This window comes from Nicotiana sylvestris, chromosome 12, assembly GCF_000393655.2.
Source record: "Nicotiana sylvestris chromosome 12, ASM39365v2, whole genome shotgun sequence".
Lineage (NCBI taxonomy): Eukaryota > Viridiplantae > Streptophyta > Magnoliopsida > Solanales > Solanaceae > Nicotiana > Nicotiana sylvestris.
The window spans coordinates 22,835,124-22,845,224 of NC_091068.1; the positions used below are offsets into that span (position 1 = coordinate 22,835,124).

The 10,101-nt window shown below is 36.8% G+C and overlaps 1 long non-coding RNA gene across 3 annotated transcripts; it reads right to left on the reverse strand.

The window, feature by feature from the left end:
- Positions 1-599: 599 nt before the first annotated feature.
- Positions 600-3,262, reverse strand: LOC104229687 (uncharacterized). 3 transcript variants are annotated; one of them, XR_711690.2, is made up of 6 exons: positions 3,072-3,262; positions 2,683-2,729; positions 2,484-2,603; positions 2,233-2,363; positions 949-1,010; positions 600-845 (listed from the first exon to the last, which is right to left on the reverse strand). It is a non-coding gene; the product is annotated as an uncharacterized lncRNA (long non-coding RNA). The 3 variants fall into 3 exon arrangements; XR_011404537.1 differs by having other exon boundaries at positions 600-840; positions 2,484-2,729; XR_711689.2 differs by having other exon boundaries at positions 2,484-2,729.
- Positions 3,263-10,101: the final 6,839 nt, after the last annotated feature.

Here is a 10,101-nt window from a genome sequence, read left to right on the forward strand (position 1 = left end):
GAAATAGACATAAAAGACAGAAGAGAAGAGAAGAGAGGCTGAAGAAAGAGACATAAAATCAAAGAAAAGTCGGAAGTTTGAGTCATTGAGACTCTTTTAGTCTTCACTGACGAGAAAAGAGGTGCAAGAGAGGCGGAAAAATCTAAGTGAGTGAGGGGGTGTGTGAAAAATGAATAAGCATAACCCTAAAATTTTAGTGTGTATTTATATAGGTACATATAATTTCGGATATCAGATCGGATCGGATTAAAATCATACCAATCCGAATCCAATCGAAAATCCGAAATTTCATAAAACACAATCCGTATCCAATCCGAAAATCCGAAATTTGAAATTCGAAAATCCGAAATAGAGTGGATCGGATCGGATTTCGGATATCCGATCCAAATGCACAGCCCTAGTGACAATACCACATGTGTAATTCCACTCAGGCTGACTTCTTTTTTAATATTGTCTAAGAGGCTGACTTCTTTTTCACTCATAGAATTGAATCTCACAATGCGTTTGCCTTTCCAACTAAAAGCATACGGATTGCATGTGCAAATTACATCTGATACGGAGGATATTGCATATGAAATATAATCGAAAAATATGCCACATGTGTAATGCCACTCAGAGGCTGACTTCTTTTTCATTCATAGAATCGAATCTGACCATGAGTCTGCCTTTCCAAGCTCTGCATTATGGGCTCATAGTAAAAGAAATATAAAATTCTCGCAATACATATTAAATGACATCTGAACCATATTGTCGGGAGCTCGTCTCCACTAAAAGCTTTCTTCAAGATCATGCTCATGAGCCCTCACCATATGAAACCTCTGAAACACGCTGAAGAATGCACTGTACTGAGATTCATATAAAGTTAGAAGTATTACTTAGCTATATTAAAATTGATGTACAATAGTCTTGAAATGGCATAATAACTCCAAGGATGGAGAAATTACTAACCTTGCATCTATAGTAGCAACGTTCAGCTCCATATCCTTTGTATTTTCTTTATCTTACACAATCTACGAACCAAAATAACAACTGTAAAGAAGATCCAAACAGGACTAACCATGAAAACATAAAACTTAAAAAATCCTTCCACCATACTACCGCCTGCCTTCTTTTGCTCCCATACTTTTCTTGTTTCTACTTAAATAACTTCATCCCTCTTCTCACATTCAGCAATTCATGCTTTTCTTGTTTCTACTTAGATAACTGCATCCCTCATCTCACATTCAACAATTTATGCTTTTCTTGTTTCTACTTAAATAACTTCATCCCTCTTCTCACATTCAGCAATTCATGCTTTTCTTGTTTCTACTTAGATAACTGCATCCCTCATCTCACATTCAACAATTTATGCTTTTCTTGTTTCTACTTAAATAACTTCATCCCTCTTCTCACATTCAGCAATTCACGCTTTTCTTGTTTCTACTTAGATAACTGCATCCCTCTTCTCACATTCACCAATTCTATTTTCCTGCTTTTTTCCTACAAAATTAGACCAATACTCTTCCAAGACTTCCCCCTTTACACTTTCTATTTCTTTAACTTCTCCAAAGCTCACATGTAATTTTAGGTTTTCCATCTTAAACCTAATTGTTGCCTTTTTCCCTTGTTATTTATCACATCAAACGCCTTCTCGACTTCACTATCAACAATTCAGAATATAAAAATACATGAAAAACCAACCAAACAGAAGGGGAGATTTACCTCTAGCGAGCAGTAGTGCTAAAGTTTCAGCAATGGTACATACTTACTAACCTTTATCCTACTCAAACTTTTTCACTTTTATTAGATCTAGCTAGTTGAACTCAAAAAATTAGACAAAATAAATGTTCTATATCATAAACAAACCGATCCATCCCTGAAGACTACTACTTATCAAAGGACTACTACTTGGGCAAGATAAAAGCAAAACATGCCCATATCATTCCATCGCTTGTATACACTGAGTTGGATACTCGATATCATGTCTTACTGAAATAATAGATTCATACCAAAGTGGCATACCTATAATATGTGAATAAATTTAAGAAATAATTAACATACACAATTTTGAATATGAAGCAGTCTTGAAGGTTCAAAAAAAACAACCAGATAGGATACCATCAGATATATGCCAAGAAGGTTCTATACACCACCATTATCTTAAAAAAAAGGTTCTACCTACCACGACAACAAATATTACAATGGAAATAAAAATAAATTCTAGTAAATTAGAGTGATAGTACAGATGTTTACCTCAAAAATAGGCTATCTTTAGTATGTGAATAAAAAGGCAGCCCGGTGCATTATACGCGGGGTTCAGGAAAGGGCCGGAACACAAAGTGTCTTCAATATGTGAATGAACTTCACAAATATGTGGGGCAACACTGCAGGTGTTAAAACCAAAAGATCTGAACCACCTCCTTTAGGCATATTTTATTAGCGGGATGGACATCATCTTTGTTTATATACAAAAAAGACATTGTTTACCAGAAAAGAATGCTTACTTGTCGAAGTCGCTGGTCTGATAAGCCTTCTCCATTTCCCTGCCTAATTCCGTCAAACGTCAGAACCAATCTCACTCAATTGAATAAGGTAAATTAAAACCTTGTTAAAGTCTGGCCTTTCTGCAATATTTTAGGTAATCTCTTTCAGGTAGTAATATAGGCAACATTTGTTATCTATACATCATTTCGTTTCACCTACTTCCTGCGCTTCTTCTCTTTTTCGCTTTTCTAAGGCCATACCTATGGCTGCACCATTCAAGGAAATAAGAGACAAAGAGGGAAAACAAAAACTTAGATAAAGATCAGAAGGTGAAAATTCGAACACGCACACACATGAATTATGGGTCGATGTAATCATGAAAAGAATGGTTCAATGAGATATCTTTGGACTCAAATAGAGAAGATGATTGACCCTGTGACGGAGTTTTCGGGGCCAAAGGTTGGTTTAGAGAAAGCTTTCGTTTGGGAGAATTTAAACGAAAAGAGGAAAGGGTTTTAAATTAAACATTGAAAAACTAAAAGGAAATTGAGGAAGAAAATTCTTCAGATAACATAAAAAAGCGCAGAGGAAATAAATTAGGGTATTACCTGCTGAAGTTGTTTTTCATAAGTGGAGAGATTCGAAGCGAATTGTTCAACTCCAACTTCATCTCCTCCGCTTTGCATTTTGTAAAATCAAACTACTTAAGATCCCAACAAAACTACCCAAATATTTCTGGATTTTCGATGACGAATTCGAGTTCCAGGTGTGCGTCGGAGAAAGAGAGTAGAAGAAATTGTCGAAGAATGTGACTTTTCTATATAGGAAGCTACTGTTCAATAGGAAAAATAACTTCTGGGTATTTCTTTTAAATTAGTACAGTTGTGAGCACGTGATTTTTGTCTTACGCGACAATCGCTCCAAAAGAAATAAAAAATAATAACAAATGGTCCTGCTGTACAATTTTTGGATTTTATGTGACACTTTGTTAATTGTTTATGATGTTTGCCCATTGCTATTCTATTAAAATAAAATACAAAAAAATTATGTGTGTCAGGCATAATTTGAACCGTAATTCGGTTGTTAAATAGAAAATCATAAAATACGCATTTTTATCCTGATTTGTTGTTTTGTTTAATCTTACCTACTTTTAACATTTTTATATGTGTGTGATAAAAACATTAAACGTTAATTAATGGTTTTAATTTTATTTAATTAGGTTGTGTGTTTTTAGAAAATTGGAAATAAAGAAAAGAGGTTTAAACTTGTTTTAAAAGAACTTTGGGCCAATTCCCATTTTTAAAACCAGGAGGCCCAAATGAACAGCCCAAACGACCCAGTCCCAACAGGCCCTCTGCAAGACGCCTAAACGACGTCGTACAGGCACCATCCCTGTGAGTCGTTGATGGATTCAAAGGAATGGCCCAGATCTGGCCAATCCTTTACTTAAACGACGCCGTATGAGGCCTTTTAATCACAGTCGTTAATCCATTCCTCATCCTACGGTCAAGGTCACTTCCCCATAACCCATGATGAACCCGACCCATTTCCACCCGGACCAACCCAAACCCCGTTTAGATGAAACGACACCGTTTCTCCTAAGCCTGCAGATCCAAGCCGTCCATCTCGCCTCATCCAACGGTTGAAATCAGTCCACTCATTCCATATATAAGCTTCCTACCATACCCTACCCCCCTATCCGAGACCCCAGCCTTCGTCCTCATCCCCTTCCCCTCCAAACCCTAGCCGCCCTTGTATTCTTCACCATGAATGCCGGTGACCTCCACCTTAACACCATAGAACCCCCTCACAACCCCGAACATGGATCTGTTAGCCACCTAGCTCGAATCTCTTCCCACCTTCTCGAATCTTCATTTGAAGATTCGAGTCGGAACCTGACTTACACCGTTTGACCCCAGTTTCACACCAGACACTCCCCAGACCCCCCTCGTGACCAAACCATGCTTGGTTTGGTCCGAATCTGACCAGGGAAGCATGAATCCCAGATCTGATTTTTGGAACCTTAGGGTTCCTCGTCACTGGTCCGTATCCGTTCGAGCCAAGGTATTTAGGGTCTAATGGATTTTAGTCGAAGTGTTCTCACTGAAAACACTTCGATTAAAGTCCTTTCGACCCCAAGAAGGGCCTGTTCGAATCCAAGCCAAGACTTTTTATTTTTCGGGATTTATGGTGAGTTTTTGTTTTCCTCTTTCCTTTATTTTTAGTCCATGTGTTGATTAAAGGTCTGTTCATGTTTCGTTTAAGTTGTGTCCCTGAATTTTATCAACTGTGTCCTGTCCACTTTGCCTGAACCTCTGTGTTTTGATTGAGTCCTTCTTCTACTTGTTCTGATAATATGTATGTATGTATGTGTTGTGCAATTAGCTGAATTTCAAATTTGAACTGATTAACTGATTCCTCGAGTACAATGCTTCTTAGTCAGTACAATTCAAATCATATGTTCGATACTGTTAAATGTCTGATTTTGGCTACGATTGTACATGTTATGATTAATATAGTCGAGTCGACATGTGTCGTCAATTAGTTTCAGCTGCCTGAACAATAACAAATCGATTTGCTTCTGTTTAAGCATTGCCTGAATCAATTAGGAACTGAGTTTAGTGCTTATAATTGTTAATTTGAATCAGAAATGTAAAATCAATGTGTTGTTTAGTTACAGTTCTGAAATTGGAGGGCATGTGCACTTGTGCACAACATGTGCATTTGTGCACCACAGGTGCATTTGTGCACAGCCTGTGTCCTGCATAAGGGCTTTTGAATTAAATAGTTTGACAGCATATGCTGTCAGACTATATTCTGCTGCCCATACTCTACTTTAGTTTCAGAAATAATAAACATTACTCAAAGTAAGTCTGCCAGGGAATATCATGGGGTTTGTTTATACTTAATTAGTTAAGTGGAATCTGAAAGTAGGAGAGCACATGGGAAGGGTTTTAGGATGGTCTAAACAGGCTGTTAAAGGTTTGATTTTAGGCTTATAAAAGAGAGGGACTTCCATCAGTTGAAAAGGAGGAACTCAGACTGAATTTTTGGAGAACTGGAAGTTCTGGAAAAACAGTAAAACTGGAAAAGGTTTCTTTCTGATAACTCAAGTATAATTTCAAAACTGAAGACTAACATTGGATTTTGAAAAGAAAGGAGATAGGGAGAGGGATATACAGAAAATCAGCAATTGTTTTCCTTGTTCGTGTGATTTTCAGTTCGTTCAACCTGTTCAATCAACTCTGTTTTCTTTCAAGTATCAGCTGAGTTCATTGGTTGATTCACATTGTTTGTTTCTCTTGGATTTGATCTGTCTTGGAGTTTTGTTTCTACTGCATTGTTTGCTGCTGTCTTTCTGCCATTTTTCCATCGGTTCTAACTGTATCTTGCACTGGGAGCTGTTCTATTTGTTACCTGTTGTTACTGCTGCTGTTTCTGTTTGCCATTGTCATTCTACTGACCTCCTTTCTTCTTCGATCGTAAGCCTCCCCAGGTACACACTCCTGAAACCTTGTTGGCTGAAAGTTTGAAGTCTGGAGCTGAAATAAAGAAATGAACATCTGTTTACTTTTACAATCCTTGTGTTCAAAAAATAGTTTGGATGGTGGCTTGGTCTGTATTTGTTTAAGTTAGTTCCAACTATGATTGTTCTGTATGAGTTATACACATCTTGATTGACATACCAGATGATATTGTTTGTTAGATCAGACATATTTTCGATGAATATAACCATTAGGTTTCGATTTTAGCTATGACAGTATAATATAGAATCGTGGCAAGTATCTGTATGTATTTTGTCTAGGCTTTTGAACTGTCAAATCTGTTATCTTTGGTTCCATTTAATTTCAAGATAAATGTACCCCAAGTTAATTCTCATGTGGTGTTACTTTAACAGGATGGCCATGTATGCCAACCCTCTTGTTAGATTACTTGTTCCTATATAGGTTCGATAGGGGTTTCGATATAGATTCACTGTTTCGAAATAATGCGACTACTTTTTGAGTTCAATTAATAGTAGTTTTCCTAAAAAACAACTGATTTCATTTATCAAACCCAAATGAACTAGTTTTAAAATTCAAATTGGAAGGTCGTTTAATGTGAACTCAATATATGTTGTTAGTTTGTTTGCAATCTCACTTAGCGAATTAATAAGCATATTCACTTGTTGAAGACAAAGCATGCGGTAACCCTCACCTCATGAACAATCAATCAGGTAATCAAACAAGTTTAGGTTCGGCAAACATAATAAGGATTCAGTCCGTATTTGTCCAAACCAGCAAAATTCGGCATCATCCTTTTCTTTAAAGATAAATGTAGTAAAGACGTAGTCATTGTAGGGTACCCTTCTAAAATAATGAGACGAGCCTCGCCGAATAAAAAGGCAAATTGCGGGGCCCTCAATAATTGGTCATAATAAATACTTAGAATTTGGGATGGACTGTTTAGTGAATTCCACTGCCTTCCCCAAAGATAATAACGCGTTAGACTTTTTAGGCGCGACTTAATTAAATTACATTCTTAAATTCGGGTGCGCATTTATGTGACCCAAATTCAAATCTCAACGGAGTCGAAATGTGTTAACAACTACGGGTGCATTGATTGTGACGTGGTTCGAGATGCATTTTCACGACGTTGCAATTCTATAAAAATAAATGATAATAATAAAAGCGGTTTAAACTTAATAAAAGCACGTAAGTCATAACATGTATTTAAATCAGATATTTAGCCATTATAACAATTTAAGCGACCGTGCTAGAACCACGGGATTCGAGGGTGCCTAACACCTTCCCTCGGGTCAACAGAATTCCTTACTTAGAATTTCTGGTTCGCAGACTTCATTTGGAAAAGTCGAAAATTTCCTCGATTTGGGATTCAAGATAAACCGGTGACTTGGGACACCAAAAACCAAACCTTTCCCAAGTGGCGACTCTGAATTAAATAAATAATCCCATTTCGAATATTGTCACTTAAATTGGAAAAACTCCACCCGCGCATTTAACCCTTCGGGGCCGGGCGCGCAAAAAGGAGGTGTGACAGCTCTGGCGACTCTGCTGGGGACAAGTTACCCAGAACCTCCGGTTCAGGGTTCAAGAATTCGAGCTTAGAATAATTGTTATATTTGGCTTTATTATCTGATATTTATTACATGTTTTGACATAACGTGCTGCAATGTTTGTTTTTTTTACTGCTTTGATATTATCTGAACTGTATATAAACTGTGCCGAACCCTTCTCTCTTCACCTCCGGGGAGAAGCTCGCTGGTCGAGGCTCCCTATTCTGTTAGTGTCGATACCTGAAATAAGAAAGAGGACGGATAAGTTACGAAGCCGGACGGCCTTTTGGTTCCCGGTAAGTTGCCCCTCCTCGACTCGAGTTGTCCGCTCGGGTACACAGTCTAGAACATCTACCCAGGTTATAAACCTAGTATAACGAAACCTCATGCCGGATCCCTAGTAGGAACGCTTATCTGCATCATGTTGCATTTGACATAGGGGACTCAACACAGGGGTTGGGTCCGTCTAGGACAGGCAACCTGGAATGAAAAGACCATCCTGCTGCATCCCATTTGTTGTGCGCATCTATTTGTTTCAGATCTGCATGTTGACCGGTTTTCGAAAAAATTTCAAAAAAAAAAAGAATAGCAGGATAGGGAGATAATTACTTATTCTTTTAAAAAAAAACCATGTCCGAGTGATGTCAAACCTAACCAGAATTTTCTAAGATAAAAAAAAAAAAAGCTTGCCTTTCAGTTTGACTATTCCTTTTAATCACTTTCAAAATCCAAAAAAAAAATATAAATAAAAAATCAAAAAAAAATTTATTGTTTCATTTGTAGCACCGCTTTAAAAGATTTTCAAAATTTCAAAAAAAAAAGAGGAAATTTAAAATGTGTAAATATTTCCTTGGTCTCTTTTCGAAAATAAATAATAAAATGAAAAACAAAACATATAACAAAATTTCAAAAAAAGGGATTATTCTTCTTTTCTTTAAAGGATTTTATTTTTGTTTCCCCTATTTTGATCTGACCGAACTACGCGGGTCTGATTCTCACCGGATGTGAGATACGTAGGCAAACCTCATCGGTTCCGGCCCCAATTTTCAAAAATCCGAAAAAAATATATTTTCCTTTAGTTCTTTCTTTATAAATTTTTCTTTAGAAAATACAAAAAAAAAAAAGAAATAAAGAATAATATAGAAGTTTTCTTTAAACTCAAATAAAAAAAATATAGTCTCCTCTTTCTGAAATCTTTCATATGAAAAAATGAAATAAGAATTAAAAATCAGCAATAAAAATCCAAAAAATACTCTTTGCTTTTTAATCTCTCTTTTGTAAAATGTTCAAAAAAAAATAGTTGAAAAATTGAATTCCCAAAATATTAGGACTTTTCTTTAGAAGTGCTTTTGTAAATAAATAAAAACTCAGAAATTCCAAATCATTTTCTTAAAAGTCCCTCTTTCAAAATTTAAGAGGCAACATCATGAATCAAAAAAAAAATATTCTTTCTTCCGTAGAAAAAGATGAAACAAATGAAAAATCAACCAAAACACATTTTTTCTTTTCTTTTTTTTAAAAAAAAACAAAAAAAATTCCCAAAGTTCAAGTCAAAAGCAAATAAATTTTTTTTAGAAGTCTATCTTTGAAAAATAAAACAAAAATCAAAATTAAAAAAAAAATTCTTTCTTTTTTTTAAAAAAAGCATTTCTTTCAAAAATTCCCAAAAAAAAGGGGTTTAGTTTAGTTACTCCATTTTCGATGACCGAACTATGCCGGTTTGATTCTCGCACGGGGTGAGATACGTAGGCAACCCTCGGCGGGTCCAACCTCCCGTTTTTGCAAAAAAAAAATCTAGATAATTTTAATTTTTGAGTCTAATAAAGTTTATCACCCTAAATAAATGTGCAGGATGAGCACGATACAAAACGAACCATTTTCAATAATGACCAAGATCCCTTTTGAGTTGCGATTATGGTGGAACGACTTAGGCAAGGAGGGGCAAGGCAAAGTGAGGAAATATCTGAAAAATCTCCCGGATTTACTAGACATTCAGCCTCGGGGTGATATTATCAGATCATTGGTCACTTACTGGGATTCGGCGCACAATGTATTCCATTTTTCAGACTTCGAACTCACCCCGACGTTGGAGGAAATAGCGGGATACATTGGGGGTGATGAAGCTCCGTTAAGGTTCAAGTACTTGATTGCACCTAGGGCCGTCACGGTACACCGGTTTTTGGATTTTCTGAAAATACCCCGAACATTTCACCATCCAGATCTTGCCAAAGGTTTCTGCAGTCTCCATCTCATGTATGCTAGATACGGTCATGAAGGCGGGTTCAATAAGCCGGATTTCAAACTATGTAGTAAAGGCAACCGACAAAAGTGGGACGAACACAGGCAGTTGGCTTTCATGACGGCCTTTTTAGGTCTTATAGTGTTCCCGAGGAAGGACGACAACATCGATCTAAAAATAACTGGGGTTGTCAGTACTTTGCTCACCCAAGATAAGAGTACTCTAGCGCCTATGATTATGGCTGACATTTTTCGGGCTCTCACTGCTTGTCGAGCCAGGGGCGACTTTTTCGAAGGATGTAACCTACTGTTGCAAATATGGATGACCGATCACTTATGCCGCC